This window comes from Rhopilema esculentum, chromosome 20, assembly GCF_057945365.1.
Source record: "Rhopilema esculentum isolate cy_ngs chromosome 20, ASM5794536v1, whole genome shotgun sequence".
In the NCBI taxonomy this organism is placed as follows: Eukaryota; Metazoa; Cnidaria; class Scyphozoa; order Rhizostomeae; family Rhizostomatidae; genus Rhopilema; species Rhopilema esculentum.
The window spans coordinates 3,684,771-3,702,978 of record NC_142834.1 but is presented as its reverse complement, the minus strand read 5'-3'; the positions used below and the strand labels follow the sequence as shown (position 1 = coordinate 3,702,978).

Here is an 18,208-nt window from a genome sequence, read left to right as displayed (position 1 = left end):
GCTATGCTTTAGACTTTTTCTAAAATCCTTTGCCCTCTTTATTTCATTGCCTGTCATTTCTTTTGCTAAGTTGCTGTAGGGAGCTATGCTTCAGAATTTTTTTGAAATCCTTCGTTCTCTTTATATCATTGCCTGTCATTTTTATTGCTTCGTTGCTGTAAGAAGCTGTGCTTTAGACTTTTTCTAAAATCCTTTGCCCTCTTTATTTCATTGCCTGTCATTTCTTTTGCTAAGTTGCTGTAGGGAGCTATGCTTCAGAATTTTTTTGAAATCCTTCGCTTTCTTTATTTAATTGCCTGTCATTTTTTTGTTGCTTCGTTGCTGTAGAGAGCTATGCAGTGAACTTTTCCTAAAATCCTTTGCCCTCTTTATTTCATTGCCTGTCATTTCTATTGCTAAATTGCTGTAGGGAGCTATGCTTCAGAATTTTTTTTGAAATCCTTTGCTCTTTTTATTTCATTGCCTGTCATTTTTTATTGCTTCGTTGCTGTACGGAGCTATGCTTCTAAATCTCCCTAAAATCCTTCGCTGTCTTTATTTCATTGCCTGTCATTTTTTATTGCTTTGTTGCTGTAGGGAGCTATGCTTCAGAATTTCCCCAAAATCCTTCGTTCTCTTTATATCATTGCCTGTCATTTTTATTGCTTCGTTGCTGTAAGAAGCTGTGCTTTAGACTTTTTCTAAAATCCTTTGCCCTCTTTATTTCATTGCCTGTCATTTCTTTTGCTAAGTTGCTGTAGGGAGCTATGCTTCAGAATTTTTTTGAAATCCTTCGCTTTCTTTATTTAATTGCCTGTCATTTTTTTGTTGCTTCGTTGCTGTAGAGAGCTATGCTTTGAACTTTTCCTAAAATCCTTTGCCCTCTTTATTTCATTGCCTGTCATTTCTATTGCTAAATTGCTGTAGGGAGCTATGCTTCAGAATTTTTTTTGAAATCCTTTGCTCTTTTTATTTCATTGCCTGTCATTTTTTATTGCTTCGTTGCTGTACGGAGCTATGCTTCTAAATCTCCCTAAAATCCTTCGCTGTCTTTATTTCATTGCCTGTCATTTTTTATTGCTTTGTTGCTGTAGGGAGCTATGCTTCAGAATTTCCCCAAAATCCTTCGTTCTCTTTATATCATTGCCTGTCATTTTTATTGCTTCGTTGCTGTAAGAAGCTATGCTTTAGACTTTTTCTAAAATCCTTTGCTCTCTTTATTTCATTGACTGTCATTTCTATTGCTAAGTTGCTGTAGGGAGCTATGCTTCAGAATTTTTTTGAAATCCTTTGCTCTTTTTATTTCATTGCCTGTCATTTTTTATTGCTTCGTTGCTGTACGGAGCTATGCTTCAAAATCTCCCTAAAATCCTTCGCTGTCTTTATTTCATTGCCTGTCATTTTTTATTGCTTTGTTGCTGTAGGGAGCTATGCTTCAGAATTTCCCCAAAATCCTTCGTTCTCTTTTCATCATTGCCTGTCATTTTTATTGCTTTGTTGCTGTAGGGAGCTATGCTTCAGAATTTCCCAAAAATCCTTCATTCTCTTTATTTAATTGCCTGTCATTTTTTATTGCTTCGTTGCGGCAGGGAGCTATGTTTCAGAATCTCCCTAAAATCCTTCACTCTCTTTATTTCATTGCCTCTCTATTTTTAATACTAAGTTGCTGTAGGGAGCTAGGCTTCAGAATTTCCCAAAAACCCTTCGTTCTCTTAATTTCATTGCCTGTCATTTTTATTGCTTCGTTGCTGTAAGAAGCTATGCTTTAGATTTTTTCTAAAATCCTTTGCCCTCTTTATTTCATTGCCTGTGATTTCTATTGCTAAGTTTCTGTAGGGAGCTATGCTTCAGAATTTTTTTGAAATCCTTTGCTTTCTTTATTTCATTGCCTGTCATTTTTTATTGCTTCGTTTCTGTACGGAGCTATGCTTTAGAATCTCCCTAAAATCCTTCGCTGTCTTTATTTAATTGCCTGTCATTTTTATTGCTTTGTTGCTGAAGGGAGCTATGCTTCAGAATTTCCCAAAAATCCTTGGTTCTCTTTTTTTCATTGCCTGTCATTTTTATTGCTTCGTTGCTGTAAGAAGCTATGTTTTGGATTTTTCCTAAAATTCTTTGCCCTCTTTATTTCATTGCCTGTCATTTAAATTGCTAAGTTGCTGTAGGGAGCTATGCTTCAGAATTTTTTTGAAATCCTTTGCTTTTTTGATTTCATTGCCTGTCATTTTTTATTGCTTCGTTGCTGTACGGAGCTAAGCTTCAGAATATCCCTAAAATCCTTCGCTGTCTTTATTTCATTGCCTGTTATTTTTTATTGCTTCGTTGCTGTACGGAGCTATGCTTCAAAATATCCCTAAAATCCTTCGCTGTCTTTATTTCATTGCCTGTCATTTTTTATTGCTTTGTTGCTGTAGGGAGCTATGGTTCAGAATTTCCCCAAAATCCTTCGTTCTCTTTATATCATTGCCTGTCATTTTTATTGCTTCGTTGCTGTAAGAAGCTATGCTTTAGACTTTTTCTAAAATCCTTTGCCCTCTTTATTTCATTGCCTGTCATTTCTTTTGCTAAGTTGCTGTAGGGAGCTATGCTTCAGAATTTTTTTGAAATCCTTCGTTCTCTTTATATCATTGCCTGTCATTTTTATTGCTTCGTTGCTGTAAGAAGCTGTGCTTTAGACTTTTTCTAAAATCCTTTGCCCTCTTTATTTCATTGCCTGTCATTTCTTTTGCTAAGTTGCTGTAGGGAGCTATGCTTCAGAATTTTTTTGAAATCCTTCGCTTTCTTTATTTAATTGCCTGTCATTTTTTTGTTGCTTCGTTGCTGTAGAGAGCTATGCAGTGAACTTTTCCTAAAATCCTTTGCCCTCTTTATTTCATTGCCTGTCATTTCTATTGCTAAATTGCTGTAGGGAGCTATGCTTCAGAATTTTTTTTGAAATCCTTTGCTCTTTTTATTTCATTGCCTGTCATTTTTTATTGCTTCGTTGCTGTACGGAGCTATGCTTCTAAATCTCCCTAAAATCCTTCGCTGTCTTTATTTCATTGCCTGTCATTTTTTATTGCTTTGTTGCTGTAGGGAGCTATGCTTCAGAATTTCCCCAAAATCCTTCGTTCTCTTTATATCATTGCCTGTCATTTTTATTGCTTCGTTGCTGTAAGAAGCTATGCTTTAGACTTTTTCTAAAATCCTTTGCCCTCTTTATTTCATTGACTGTCATTTCTATTGCTAAGTTGCTGTAGGGAGCTATGCTTCAGAATTTTTTTGAAATCCTTTGCTCTTTTTATTTCATTGCCTGTCATTTTTTATTGCTTCGTTGCTGTACGGAGCTATGCTTCAAAATCTCCCTAAAATCCTTCGCTGTCTTTATTTCATTGCCTGTCATTATTTATTGCTTTGTTGCTGTAGGGAGCTATGCTTCAGAATTTCCCCAAAATCCTTCGTTCTCTTTTTTTCATTGCCTGTCATTTTTTATTGCTTTGTTGCTGTAGGGAGCTATGCTTCAGAATTTCCCAAAAATCCTTCATTCTCTTTATTTAATTGCCTGTCATTTTTTATTGCTTCGTTGCGGCAGGGAGCTATGTTTCAGAATCTCCCTAAAATCCTTCACTCTCTTTATTTCATTGCCTCTCTATTTTTAATACTAAGTTGCTGTAGGGAGCTAGGCTTCAGAATTTCCCAAAAACCCTTCGTTCTCTTAATTTCATTGCCTGTCATTTTTATTGCTTCGTTGCTGTAAGAAGCTATGCTTTAGATTTTTTCTAAAATCCTTTGCCCTCTTTATTTCATTGCCTGTCATTTCTATTGCTAAGTTGCTGTAGGGAGCTATGCTTCAGAATTTTTTTGAAATCCTTTGCTTTTTTTATTTCATTGCCTGTCATTTTTTATTGCTTCGTTGCTGTACGGAGCTAAGCTTCATAATATCCCTAAAATCCTTCGCTGTCTTTATTTCATTGCCTGTTATTTTTTATTGCTTCGTTGCTGTACGGGGCTATGCTTCAAAATCTCCCTAAAATCCTTCGCTGTCTTTATTTCATTGCCTGTCATTTTTTATTGCTTTGTTGCTGTAGGGAGCTATGGTTGAGAATTTCCCCAAAATCCTTCGTTCTCTTTTTATCATTGCCTGTCATTTTTATTGCTTCGTTGCTGTAAGAAGCTATGCTTTAGACTTTTTCTAAAATCCTTTGCCCTCTTTTTTTATTGCCTGTCATTTCTTTTGCTAAGTTGCTGTGGGGAGCTATGCTTCAGAATTTTTTTGAAATCCTTTGCTCTTTTTATTTCATTGCCTGTCATTTTTTATTGCTTCGTTGCTGTACGGAGCTATGCTTCTAAATCTCCCTAAAATCCTTCGCTGTCTTTATTTCATTGCCTGTCATTTTTTATTGCTTTGTTGCCGTAGGGAGCTATGCTTCAGAATTTCCCCAAAATCCTTCGTTCTCTTTATATCATTGCCTGTCATTTTTATTGCTTCGTTGCTGTAAGAAGCTATGCTTTAGACTTTTTCTAAAATCCTTTGCCCTCTTTATTTCATTGACTGTCATTTCTATTGCTAAGTTGCTGTAGGGAGCCATGCTTCAGAATTTTTTTGAAATCCTTTGCTCTTTTTTTTTCATTGCCTGTCATTTTTTATTGCTTCGTTGCTGTACGGAGCTATGCTTCAAAATCTCCCTAAAATCCTTCGCTGTCTTTATTTCATTGCCTGTCATTATTTATTGCTTTGTTGCTGTAGGGAGCTATGCTTCAGAATTTCCCCAAAATCCTTCGTTCTCTTTTTTTCATTGCCTGTCATTTTTTATTGCTTTGTTGCTGTAGGGAGCTATGCTTCAGAATTTCCCAAAAATCCTTCATTCTCTTTATTTAATTGCCTGTCATTTTTTATTGCTTCGTTGCGGCAGGGAGCTATGTTTCAGAATCTCCCTAAAATCCTTCACTCTCTTTATTTCATTGCCTCTCTATTTTTAATACTAAGTTGCTGTAGGGAGCTAGGCTTCAGAATTTCCCAAAAACCCTTCGTTCTCTTAATTTCATTGCCTGTCATTTTTATTGCTTCGTTGCTGTAAGAAGCTATGCTTTAGATTTTTTCTAAAATCCTTTGCCCTCTTTATTTCATTGCCTGTCATTTCTATTGCTAAGTTTCTGTAGGGAGCTATGCTTCAGAATTTTTTTGAAATCCTTTGCTTTCTTTATTTCATTGCCTGTCATTTTTTATTGCTTCGTTTCTGTACGGAGCTATGCTTTAGAATCTCCCTAAAATCCTTCGCTGTCTTTATTTAATTGCCTGTCATTTTTATTGCTTTGTTGCTGAAGGGAGCTATGCTTCAGAATTTCCCAAAAATCATTGGTTCTCTTTTTTTCATTGCCTGTCATTTTTATTGCTTCGTTGCTGTAAGAAGCTATGTTTTGGATTTTTCCTAAAATTCTTTGCCCTCTTTATTTCATTGCCTGTCATTTCTATTGCTAAGTTGCTGTAGGGAGCTATGCTTCAGAATTTTTTTGAAATCCTTTGCTTTTTTTATTTTATTGCCTGTCATTTTTTATTGCTTCGTTGCTGTACGGAGCTAAGCTTCAGAATATCCCTAAAATCCTTCGCTGTCTTTATTTCATTGCCTGTTATTTTTTATTGCTTCGTTGCTGTACGGAGCTATGCTTCAAAATCTCCCTAAAATCCTTCGCTGTCTTTATTTCATTGCCTGTCATTTTTTATTGCTTTGTTGCTGTAGGGAGCTATGGTTGAGAATTTCCCCAAAATCCTTCGTTCTCTTTTCATCATTGCCTGTCATTTTTATTGCTTCGTTGCTGTAAGAAGCTATGCTTTAGACTTTTTCTAAAATCCTTTGCCCTCTTTATTTCATTGCCTGTCATTTCTTTTGCTAAGTTGCTGTAGGGAGCTATGCTTCAGAATTTTTTTGAAATCCTTCGCTTTCTTTATTTAATTGCCTGTCATTTTTTTGTTGCTTCGTTGCTGTAGAGAGCTATGCTTTCAACTTTTCCTAAAATCCTTTGCCCTCTTTATTTCATTGCCTGTCATTTCTTTTGCTAAATTGCTGTAGGGAGCTATGCTTCAGAATTTTTTTGAAATCCTTTGCCCTTTTTATTTCATTGCCTGTCATTTTTTATTGCTTCGTTGCTGTACGGAGCTATGCTTCAAAATCTCCCTAAAATCCTTCGCTGTCTTTATTTCATTGCCTGTCATTTATTATTGCTTTGTTGCTATAGGGAGCTATGCTTCAGAATTTCCCCAAAATCCTTCGTTCTCTTTATATCATTGCCTGTCATTTTTATTGCTTCGTTGCTGTAAGAAGCTATGCTTTAGACTTTTTCTAAAATCCTTTGCCCTCTTTATTTCATTGACTGTCATTTTTTATTGCTTCGTTGCTGTACGGAGCTATGCTTCAAAATCTCCCTAAAATCCTTCGCTGTCTTTATTTCATTGCCTGTCATTATTTATTGCTTTGTTGCTGTAGGGAGCTATGCTTCAGAATTTCCCCAAAATCCTTCGTTCTCTTTTTTTCATTGCCTGTCATTTTTTATTGCTTTGTTGCTGTAGGGAGCTATGCTTCAGAATTTCCCAAAAATCCTTCATTCTCTTTATTTAATTGCCTGTCATTTTTTATTGCTTCGTTGCGGCAGGGAGCTATGTTTCAGAATCTCCCTAAAATCCTTCACTCTCTTTATTTCATTGCCTCTCTATTTTTAATACTAAGTTGCTGTAGGGAGCTAGGCTTCAGAATTTCCCAAAAACCCTTCGTTCTCTTAATTTCATTGCCTGTCATTTTTATTGCTTCGTTGCTGTAAGAAGCTATGCTTTAGATTTTTTCTAAAATCCTTTGCCCTCTGTATTTCATTGCCTGTCATTTCTATTGCTAAGTTGCTGTAGGGAGCTATGCTTCAGAATTTTTTTGAAATCCTTTGCTTTTTTTATTTCATTGCCTGTCATTTTTTATTGCTTCGTTGCTGTACGGAGCTAAGCTTCAGAATATCCCTAAAATCCTTCGCTGTCTTTATTTCATTGCCTGTTATTTTTTATTGCTTCGTTGCTGTACGGAGCTATGCTTCAAAATCTCCCTAAAATCCTTCGCTGTCTTTATTTCATTGCCTGTCATTTTTTATTGCTTTGTTGCTGTAGGGAGCTATGGTTGAGAATTTCCCCAAAATCCTTCGTTCTCTTTTTATCATTGCCTGTCATTTTTATTGCTTCGTTGCTGTAAGAAGCTATGCTTTAGACTTTTTCTAAAATCCTTTGCCCTCTTTATTTCATTGCCTGTCATTTCTTTTGCTAAGTTGCTGTGGGGAGCTATGCTTCAGAATTTTTTTGAAATCCTTTGCTCTTTTTATTTCATTGCCTGTCATTTTTTAATGCTTCGTTGCTGTACGGAGCTATGCTTCTAAATCTCCCTAAAATCCTTCGCTGTCTTTATTTCATTGCCTGTCATTTTTTATTGCTTTGTTGCCGTAGGGAGCTATGCTTCAGAATTTCCCCAAAATCCTTCGTTCTCTTTATATCATTGCCTGTCATTTTTATTGCTTCGTTGCTGTAAGAAGCTATGCTTTAGACTTTTTCTAAAATCCTTTGCCCTCTTTATTTCATTGACTGTCATTTCTATTGCTAAGTTGCTGTAGGGAGCTATGCTTCAGAATTTTTTTGAAATCCTTTGCTCTTTTTTTTTCATTGCCTGTCATTTTTTATTGCTTCGTTGCTGTACGGAGCTATGCTTCAAAATCTCCCTAAAATCCTTCGCTGTCTTTATTTCATTGCCTGTCATTATTTATTGCTTTGTTGCTGTAGGGAGCTATGCTTCAGAATTTCCCCAAAATCCTTCGTTCTCTTTTTTTCATTGCCTGTCATTTTTTATTGCTTTGTTGCTGTAGGGAGCTATGCTTCAGAATTTCCCAAAAATCCTTCATTCTCTTTATTTAATTGCCTGTCAATTTTTATTGCTTCGTTGCGGCAGGGAGCTATGTTTCAGAATCTCCCTAAAATCCTTCACTCTCTTTATTTCATTGCCTCTCTATTTTTAATACTAAGTTGCTGTAGGGAGCAAGGCTTCAGAATTTCCCAAAAACCCTTCGTTCTCTTAATTTCATTGCCTGTCATTTTTATTGCTTCGTTGCTGTAAGAAGCTATGCTTTAGATTTTTTCTAAAATCCTTTGCCCTCTTTATTTCATTGCCTGTCATTTCTTTTGCTAAATTGCTGTAGGGAGCTATGCTTCAGAATTTTTTTGAAATCCTTTGCTCTTTTTATTTCATTGCCTGTCATTTTTTATTGCTTCGTTGCTGTACGGAGCTATGCTTCAAAATCTCCCTAAAATCCTTCGCTGTCTTTATTTCATTGCCTGTCATTTATTATTGCTTTGTTGCTATAGGGAGCTATGCTTCAGAATTTCCCCAAAATCCTTCGTTCTCTTTATATCATTGCCTGTCATTTTTATTGCTTCGTTGCTGTAAGAAGCTATGCTTTAGACTTTTTCTAAAATCCTTTGCCCTCTTTATTTCATTGACTGTCATTTCTATTGCTAAGTTGCTGTAGGGAGCTATGCTTCAGAATTTTTTTGAAATCCTTCGCTCTTTTTATTTCATTGCCTGTCATTTTTTATTGCTTTGTTGCTGTAGGGAGCTATGCTTCAGAATTTCCCCAAAATCCTTCGTTCTCTTTATATCATTGCCTGTCATGTTTATTGCTTCGTTGCTGTAAGAAGCTACGCTTTAGACTTTTTCTAAAATTCTTTGCCCTCTTTATTTCATTGCCTGTCATTTCTTTTGCTAAGTTGCTGTAGGGAGCTATGCTTCAGAATTTTTTTTGAAATCCTTCGCTTTCTTTATTTAATTGCCTGTCATTTTTTGTTGCTTCGTTGCTGTAGAGAGCTATGCTTTGAACTTTTCCTAAAATCCTTTGCCCTCTTTATTTCATTGCCTGTCATTTCTATTGCTAAATTGCTGTAGGGAGCTATGCCTCAGAATTTTTTTGAAATGCTTTGCTCTCTTTATTTCATTGCCTGTCATTTTTTATTGCTTTGTTGCTGTAGGGAGCTATGCTTTAGAATTTCCCTAAAATCCTTCGTTATCTTTATTTTATTGCCTGTTTTTTTCTATTGTTTTGTTGCTGTAAGGAGCTATGCTTTAGAATTTTCCTAAAATCCTTCGTTCTCTTTATTTCACAGTCTGTCATTTTTTATTGCATCGTTGTTGTAGGAAGCTATGCATCAGAATTTCTTTAAAATCCCTCGTTCTCTTTATTTCATTGCCTGTCATTTTTTATTGCTTCGTTACTGTAAGGAGTTTTCCTTTAGACCTTCCCTGAAATCCTTTGCTTTTTTTTTATTGTCTGTCACTTCTTATTGCTTCGTTGCTGTATTGAGCTATGCTTTAGAATTTTCCTAAAATCTTTCATTCTCTTTATTTCATTGCCTGTCTATTTTCTATTGCTTCGTTACTGTAAGGAGTTTTCCTTCAGACTTTTTTTAAAATCCTTGGCTCACTTTATTTCGTTGCCTGTCATTTTTTAGAATTTCGTTATCCCATACTGCTAAAGTCGATGACTCTCCATCGTGTCTCTTTTGAGTTTTGAAACAAGCTTTTTTGTCCTTGTTTCTTACACTCTTGGTAGGAAATCTTTATAAAAATGGGCAAAGTCACATCATTTTTTAACATTTGATATTCATCTTAGCATGCAATTGACTATAAAAACTTCTAGAAGGGACTGTCGTTATACTCAAACTAAAAAAGGAGCTTTTTATGTTTTTTGTCAACCTACATTGATAGTATTAATTGTTCACAAAGTGTATTACTATGCCCACACAATTCAAATAAACGTGGAATGTTACTGAGGAAATCAAGAGCTAGAGCTACAAGTATGAATTATAGTTAGGAACAGCACAAACAAAGAGAAGCAATCCAATACAAATGTGTGTAATACGATAAACTAAAATTTTACAATAAATTATAACTTTGCTAGGACTTAATGTAATTAATTGTCTTTCTTGACACGTAAGGAAAAGAAATTTGTCTTTTGAAGTCAGCAACTGAAATAGCTTGCATTATTTCATACCATACAGAGGACGGATCATTGTACAATGAAACTCATCTGCAATGTGGTTACTACATATATTTGACAGAAAGCATTGACAGATTCGTGTCCAAACTTATGGAAACCATTAAAGTAATACTAGAAACATTAAAAAGCCACATACATATTCATTATTTAAAGGACTTTAAAGTTTGAAAATACTTACGCCTTGTTTTGGATTTAAACTGAATTTGAACTTAGCTCACATTAGTTACAAATAGAAACTAAAAGATTTGGAAAAAGACCAAACCCTAGAAACGAAGACACTGTGCGATTGCAATCTTGTTTCCCTGCCAGTCCGTCAGTGGATGTAAACTAACAATCTTTTGGTGGTACAAAAATGGATTTTCAAAACGCAAACGTTTGTTTATACCAAAGCTTTTAATTTGACACTTATTAGAGTTTAAAACGTCAGAACATAAATCGAAAACTCTGCGCTAGGAAATATATACACCCAATTGTGGATCGAAATAGGCCAATCAGAAACGCGAGCACATGTCTGTTAAGGTTGCCCAATCAGTGCCACTTCCCTATTGAGAATGTTACCAATGGAGTCCTGAGGTAAAAATGAACTCCTTTTGTCTACACAATAACGGTTTTTCGTGCTTATGTACACTTAGTGAGCAAGTATTGCACAGGCTGAAACAGAAATGGCAGCACCGCAGAAAAATATTCTATCGAGCCAAAATTCAAGTGGCCATAGCAAGTTTCATAAAAGCTAAAAGATGACTTTTAAACTGGAATATATTGGAAAATTTATCAAGTTTTGATGGTGAAAATAGTAAATGTAAGAATACTACTTATTTAGCTAGCTAATGCGTTTACAAAGCAAGCAGGTGCATTTATGTAGCTAGCTCACGCGTTTACAGGACGAAATGGGGCGTTTATTTAACTAGCTAATGCGTTTACAAAACAAGCAGGTGCATTTATGTAGCTAGCTCATGCGTTTACAGGACGAAATGGGGCGTTTATTTAGCTAGCTAATGCGTTTACAAAGCAAGCAGGTGCATTTATGTAGCTAGCTCATGCGTTTACAGGACGAAATGGGGCGTTTATTTAACTAGCTAATGCGTTTACAAAGCAAGCAGGTGCATTTATGTAGCTAGCTCATGCGTTTACAGGACGAAATGGGGCGTTTATTTAGCTAGCTAATGCGTTTACAAAGCAAGCAGGTGCATTTATGTAGCTAGCTCATGCGTTTACAGGACGAAATGGGGCGTTTATTTAGCAAGCTAATGCGTTTACAGAGAAAACAGGTGCGTTTATGTAGCTAGCTCATGCGTTTACAGGACGAAATGGGGCGTTTATTTAGCTAGCTAATACGTTTACAAAGCAAGCAGGTGCATTTATGTAGCTAGCTCATGCGTTTACAGGACGAAATGGGGCGTTTATTTAGCTAGCTAAAGCGTTTACAGAGCAAGCAGGTGCGTTTATGTAGCTAGCTCATGCGTTTACAGCGATATGAGGCGTTTATTTAGCTAGCTAATGCGTTTACAAAGCAAGCAGGTGCGTTTATGTAGCTAGCTCATGCGTTTACAGGACGAAATGGGGCGTTTATTTAGCTAGCTAATGCGTTTACAAAGCAAGCAGGTGCATTTATGTAGCTAGCTCATGCGTTTACAGGACGAAATGGGGCGTTTATTTAGCAAGCTAATGCGTTTACAGAGAAAACAGGTGCGTTTATGTAGCTAGCTCATGCGTTTACAGGACGAAATGGGGCGTTTATTTAGCTAGCTAATACGTTTACAAAGCAAGCAGGTGCATTTATGTAGCTAGCTCATGCGTTTACAGGACGAAATGGGGCGTTTATTTAGCTAGCTAAAGCGTTTACAGAGCAAGCAGGTGCGTTTATGTAGCTAGCTCATGCGTTTACAGCGATATGAGGCGTTTATTTAGCTAGCTAATGCGTTTACAAAGCAAGCAGGTGCGTTTATGTAGCTAGCTCATGCGTTTACAGGACGAAATGGGGCGTTTATTTAGCTAGCTAATGCGTTTACAGAGCAAGCAGGTGCGTTTATGTAGCTAGCTCATGCGTTTACAGGACGAAATGGGGCGTTTATTTAGCTAGCTAATGCGTTTACAAGGCAAGCAGGTGCGTTTATGTAGCTAGCTAATGCGTTTACAGTACGAAATGGGGCGTTTATTTAGCTAGCTAATACGTTTACAAAGCAAGCAGGTGCGTTTATGTAGCTAGCTCATGCTTTTACAGGACTAAATGGGGCGTTTATTTAGCTAGCTAATGCGTTTACAAAGCAAGCAGGTGCGTTTATGTAGCTAGCTAATGCGTTTACAGGACGAAATGGGGCGTTTATTTAGCAAGCTAATGCGTTTACAGAGCAAACAGGTGCGTTTATGTAGCTAGCTAATGCGTTTACAGGACGAAATGGGGCGTTTATTTAGCTAGCTAATACGTTTACAAAGCAAGCAGGTGCATTTATGTTGCTAGCTCATGCGTTTACAGGACGAAATGGGGCGTTTATTTACCTAGCTAATACGTTTACAAGGCAAGCAGGTGCGTTTATGTAGCTAGCTCATGCGTTTACAGGACGAAATGGGGCGTTAATTTACCTAGCTAATACGTTTACAAAGCAAGCAGGTGCGTTTATGTAGCTAGCTAATGCGTTTACGGGACAAAATAGGGCGTTTATTTAGCTAGCTGATACGTTTACAAAGCAAGCAGGTGCGTTTATGTAGCTAGCTAATGCGTTTACAGGACGAAATGGGGCGTTTATTTAGCTAGCTAATACGTTTACAAAGCAAGCAGGTGCATTTATGTTGCTAGCTCATGCGTTTTCAGGACGAAATGGGGCGTTTATTTAGCTAGCTAATGCGTTTACAAGGCAAGCAGGTGCGTTTATGTAGCTAGCTAACGCGTTTACAGGACGAAATGGGGTGTTTATTTAGTTAGCTTATGCGTTTACAAAGGAAGAAGGTGCGTTTATGTAGCTAGCTAATGCGTTTACAGGACGAAATGGGGCGTTTATTTAGCTAGCTAATGCGTTTACAAGGCAAGCAGGTGCGTTTATGTAGCTAGCTAATGCGTTTACAGGACGAAATGGGGCGTTTATTTAGCTAGCTAATGCGTTTACAAAGCAAGCAGGTGCGTTTATGTAGCTAGCTAATGCGTTTACAGGACGAAATGGTGCGTTTATTTAGCTAGCTAGTGCGTTTACAAAGCAAGCAGGTGCGTTTATGTAGTTAGCTAATGCGTTTACAGGTGCGTTTATTTAGCCATCCTGGGCCATCTTGGGTATTAATTCGAAGATTCTATATTGAATATTGATTATTTCCTATTCATTTTCCCTTTCCCTTTTCCATAGGGCTGATTTCATTCAATATTTCATGCTGTTTTTGAGGATTAAAATTTCAGAAAATTATGTTTTTGTATAGCACATAAACATTTTCTCCTACCCTCAGTAAATTATGCTGTATTTTTGCTTGTTTTTTACAACGTATTATTATCAGCATTTTTCATAAAGAGATAAATTTGCACCTTGGCAGTATCCAGGACGGCGTGCAATCTCCTTAAACCCCCAAAAGGATGACATTTCCGCCTTTCTCTGTTCACGTAGGAAAAAAAACCAAAACCTTTGGTATCAAATTGATGCAAGAAATGCATGTTTTTTTATCACCATAATATAAGCCTTTCTGGGTGGGTTATTAAACGCTCCTAGAGAATATTCCATATTCTCAAGCATGTCCCCTTTTGCGTAATAAGAAAAGCACCCCTTAACGCGATATTTTTATCTTGAAACTTCAAATATTTATTTGTTCCATTTCACTGAGGCTGCTCCCTGCTGACCACTTTCAAACAAAGGTATATCCACAGAATAATGGGGTCGGGAGATTGCGCAAGAACGCAACAAAATTGATGCCTCTGGGGTATACAGATACAACTTGAATGCCGTACAAGTCATTGATAAATTATTATCTCAACCGAGGGACAAATAACTCTAAGAAAATCTCGTACACCTTTTGTGAAAATCCTATTTTTTTATCTGAAAATCTCTAGAAATCCTTTTGTTTTAGGCAAAATCTCGTACGCTATTTGCAAGAGTGAATCGCCCCTCGATCTCAGGCATCAGCAAACTGTTGTACAAGCAGGAAATCGCAACTTGTCACTAATGATGATTTTTTGCAAAATTATCAATGATCAAGGTCAAATAATTATAAATACAACCAATGAAAATGATCAAATGACAATGGCTAATATCAAGACTGCACAGAAAACCGAAAACAACGTTTTGGATCGAAAATCACTAGAGAGGAGAAACCAAATAGCCAATCACGCGCCAATACTCCTTTTAGTTCATTTTCGATCCACCAAAGAGCTCAATTCCCGACACAGTTTTCAAATGCTACATCAAAACTTATGCATCAAATAAACCTTTAATAACAGAAAGACCATTGAGATATCATTAGAAAAACTTTCAAACGACTTCTAAGCTCTTTATTGAAGTTGCCAACTTTGCTTATGAATAGCTTTGAATGAGTTTGCGAACTTCGGTTTGCTAACGACACAAAAAAAGCGAGCAGTCTCTGCAACCCTCGCTGTTTAAAACAAACTATGATCTTTATAGCATCAAATTCAGGAAGAAGTTCAATAAAATTAAATATTCAGGAAGGTTGAATATTTAATGGAAGAAGTATGTGTTTAAAGGGTCGCCTTTGAAGGGGATTCAGCTGCCGTAACCTAAATTCGTAAGAGGATTTCCTTCTTTAAAAACAAATTCCTTCGTGAGCAGATTTGTATGTGAACCAATCTCTTTTTATGGCTGAAAATTTTCCAGGATTGATTCTGTTTTGCTCCTCTTAGAAGCGTCTTCGTTAAATCTCAGCAATGGAATGCCGTAAGGGGCAAGCATCTCAAAGAAACCAGCAGCACAGTCACTCTTTGTAACCATGTACGACGTCAGTCGTCACCTCTCTGTGTATCTGTCAATTCAAAAAGATAAGACATTTCAGCCAAAAGTGACATTTTCATTAAATTTTTAGGTGAATGCCGCAGACACCCAGTGGACGCCGCAACAGAAGATGATGTCGATGCATCAGTAGCAAAGAGGCAAACGCAAGTGAAGAAAAGGTTTAGGGAATGAACCAAATCTCCACATAGAAACCCAATACAGACACTTTTTCCTAGTTTGTTTATCGTTTTAAATTTTAAAGATTTTCTATGCATAGAAACGTGTTGCCGGAAATTTCTTTCCCCATGGCGTGTAAACTTGATTTCTCACATTCGCCTTTGTAAAGGCCCTTGCCCTTGAAGCTTTTGTGCCGCCTAAACGCCGAAGATTAAGTAGGGTTAGGGTAACTCTGAATAGAAAGCTGCTGTTTGGAGCCATCTATTGTCGGAAAATATGTAAAGGAGTCCCTAAGTTAACGATAAACAACCACTTCGATCGCGTGAATCATAGGTCAATGCAAAATTGGGCCCTTTTCCTACCCCAGCCCTGAATCCTTAGTAAATGTATAATCTGAAACTACTTAGCAACTTGCCCCCTCAGACTCTCCGATACATTTCTTTTCGAGCGGTGTTCAAATGCCCATCTACGTCGAGAGCATTCCCCATCATTGTTACATTGTTTATGTTCTCCTTTTAGGTTCGGCCTTGTCGATTGCCACCCTCAACAAATTAAGAGAGTATTTTGAGATGAAGCTTTAGAAATCGTCTATTGAATTTCTTTTGTTTGAAGTGAGAATCTTTTGAATTGTTGGTTTTTAGGAAAGATAATTTTTACTCGCTCATCCAAAAGGTTAAAGTAAACGTCCTTTTGTGGAATGGTAGCATGGATTGAGATAAATATTGCTTATTTTCTGTGTATTTTTCCTGTTTTGCGTTTAAAAGATATTTGATATTCCAGCCGGCCCGGCCCTCACCTCTTAGTGTTTTCACAAAGAGAGGCTTTTGTCTGAAATTGAATGGCCAGTGTTTCAGCTAGAAGTTGCATTATTGGCGAAACCATAAACAGTATCAAATTTTAGTTTCCACCATTAGGTGCGGGAGGTTGCGGCCGTCCTTGTGGTATTTCGTTTTGTCGAATAGGACCGATTTAAGCAAAGTTATTTGACTTTTTCTTGGCTGAGAGCAAGGGGGATTCAGGTTTACATAAAGGCGTTCAGAAAAAACAATAGGCTTGTGATTCCCCGAGTTTCTGAAGACTTGGGTTTTTAGCGATTTACACAAAAAGTATCACAGTTACAAGTTTTTTAGTGCATTCATGAGATGGGCCGTTCGATGCTCGATTTTTTGAGCTATTTCCCGTAATTTTGGGACCTGTTTATGCTGAGTTATTGAGGATTTAGTGATTAAAACACGCAAAAAACGGTTTTTTGCAGTTTAAAAATCGAAAACAGCCGATAAAAATTCTGCGAGGCGTTCAAGATATCGCTGATTTTTTGCTCGATTTTTTGAGCTATTGCCTGTCTTGTTTGAAGCTTGCGTTACTGAATTAACTCGATTTTTCCGAAAAGTGCACTTTTCAAATTTTCTCAAATTTGCATCGCAGCGACCGATCAAGCTCAAACCGGTAACTGCGGCGGCGGTCAAAACTTTTCCTTGAAAAACGGTGTTTAATTGGAATTTAAAAACAGGAAAAGTCTGTGAACGGTGAAAAGAGCTTCCTGGATTCGATTTAAATGCATTTAAAGTTGCATTTCATGATTTTTTAAAGTTTCGATACATTTGCCCCAATGTTGCTAGCCGCCCGTCGCCCGATCGGCTTGTTCGGTCAAGAAACTCTCAAAACTGTCTGATTTTCACAGCTCTTTGGGAATTTCCATTTCTTTTGTTCTAATCATTAGATCCTCAATAACTCGGCAAAGACAGGTCCTAAAATTACGGGAAACGGCTCACAAAATCGAGCATCAAACGGTCCACCTCATGGATGCGCTCAAAAACTTGTAACTGTGATACTTTTTGTTTAAATCGCTAAAAACCCAAGTCTTTAGAAACTTGGGGAATCAGAAGCCTATTGTTTTTTCTGAACGCCTTGATGTAAACCTGAATCCCCCTTGCTCTCAACCAAGAAAAAGTCGAATAACTTTGCAAAAATCGATCCCATTCGACAAAAGGAAACGTAAAACGGTGTTTAATTGGAATTTAAAAACAGGAAAAGTCTGTGAACGGTGAAAAGAGCTTCCTGGATTCGATTTAAATGCATTTAAAGTTGCATTTCATGATTTTTTAAAGTTTCGATACATTTGCCCCAATGTTGCTAGCCGCCCGTCGCCCGATCGGATTGTTCGGTCAAGAAACTCTCAAAACTGTCTGATTTTCACAGTTCTTTGGGAATTTCCATTTCTTTTGTTCTAATCATTAGATCCTCAATAACTCGGCAAAGACAGGTCCTAAAATTACGGGAAACGGCTCACAAAATCGAGCATCAAACGGTCCATCTCATGGATGCACTCAAAAACTTGTAACTGTGATACTTTTTGTGTAAATCGCTAAAAACCCAAGTCTTTAGAAACAGGGGAATCAGAAGCCTATTGATTTTTCTGAACGCCTTTATGTAAACCTCAACCCCCCTTGCTCTCAGCCAAGAAAAAGTCGAATAACTTTGCAAAAATCGGTCCTATTCGTCAAAAGGAAACGAAAAACGGTGTTTAATTGGGGCAAATGTATCGAAACTTTAAAAAATCATGAAATGCAACTTTAAATGCATTTAAATCGAATCCAGGAAGCTCTTTTACCCGTTCACAGACTTTTCCTGTTTTTAAGTGTCAATTAAACACCGTTTTTCAAGAAAAAGTTTTGACCGCCGCCGCAGTTACCGGTTTGAGCTTGATCGGTAGCTGCGATGCAAATTTGAGAAAATTTGAAAAGTGCACTTTTCGGAAAAATCGAGTTAATTCAGTAACGCAAGCTTCAAACAAGACAAGCAATAGCTCAAAAAATCGAGCAAAAAATCAGCGATATTTTCATTGCTTCACAGAATTTTTATCGGCTGTTTTAGATTTTTAAACTGCAAAAAACCGTTTTTTGCGTGTTTTAATCACCAAATCCTCAATAACTCAGCATAAACAGGTCCCAAAATTACGGGAAATAGCTCAAAAAATCGAGCATCGAACGGCCCATCTCATGAATGCACTAAAAAACTTGTAACTGTGATACTTTTTGTGTAAATCGCTAAAAACCCAAGTCTTCAGAAACTCGGGGAATCACAAG

General features: G+C 37.1%; 1 long non-coding RNA gene across 1 annotated transcript in view; it reads left to right on the top strand.

Annotated features, from left to right (window-relative positions):
• The window catches only part of LOC148957824 (uncharacterized), a 79,799-nt gene extending 63,167 nt beyond the window's left edge, over positions 1–16,632 (top strand). Inside the window, exon 4 of the long non-coding RNA XR_016145111.1 lies at positions 15,037–16,632. This is a non-coding gene — a long non-coding RNA (uncharacterized LOC148957824). The remainder of the gene's footprint in view (positions 1–15,036) is intronic.
• Positions 16,633–18,208: the final 1,576 nt, after the last annotated feature.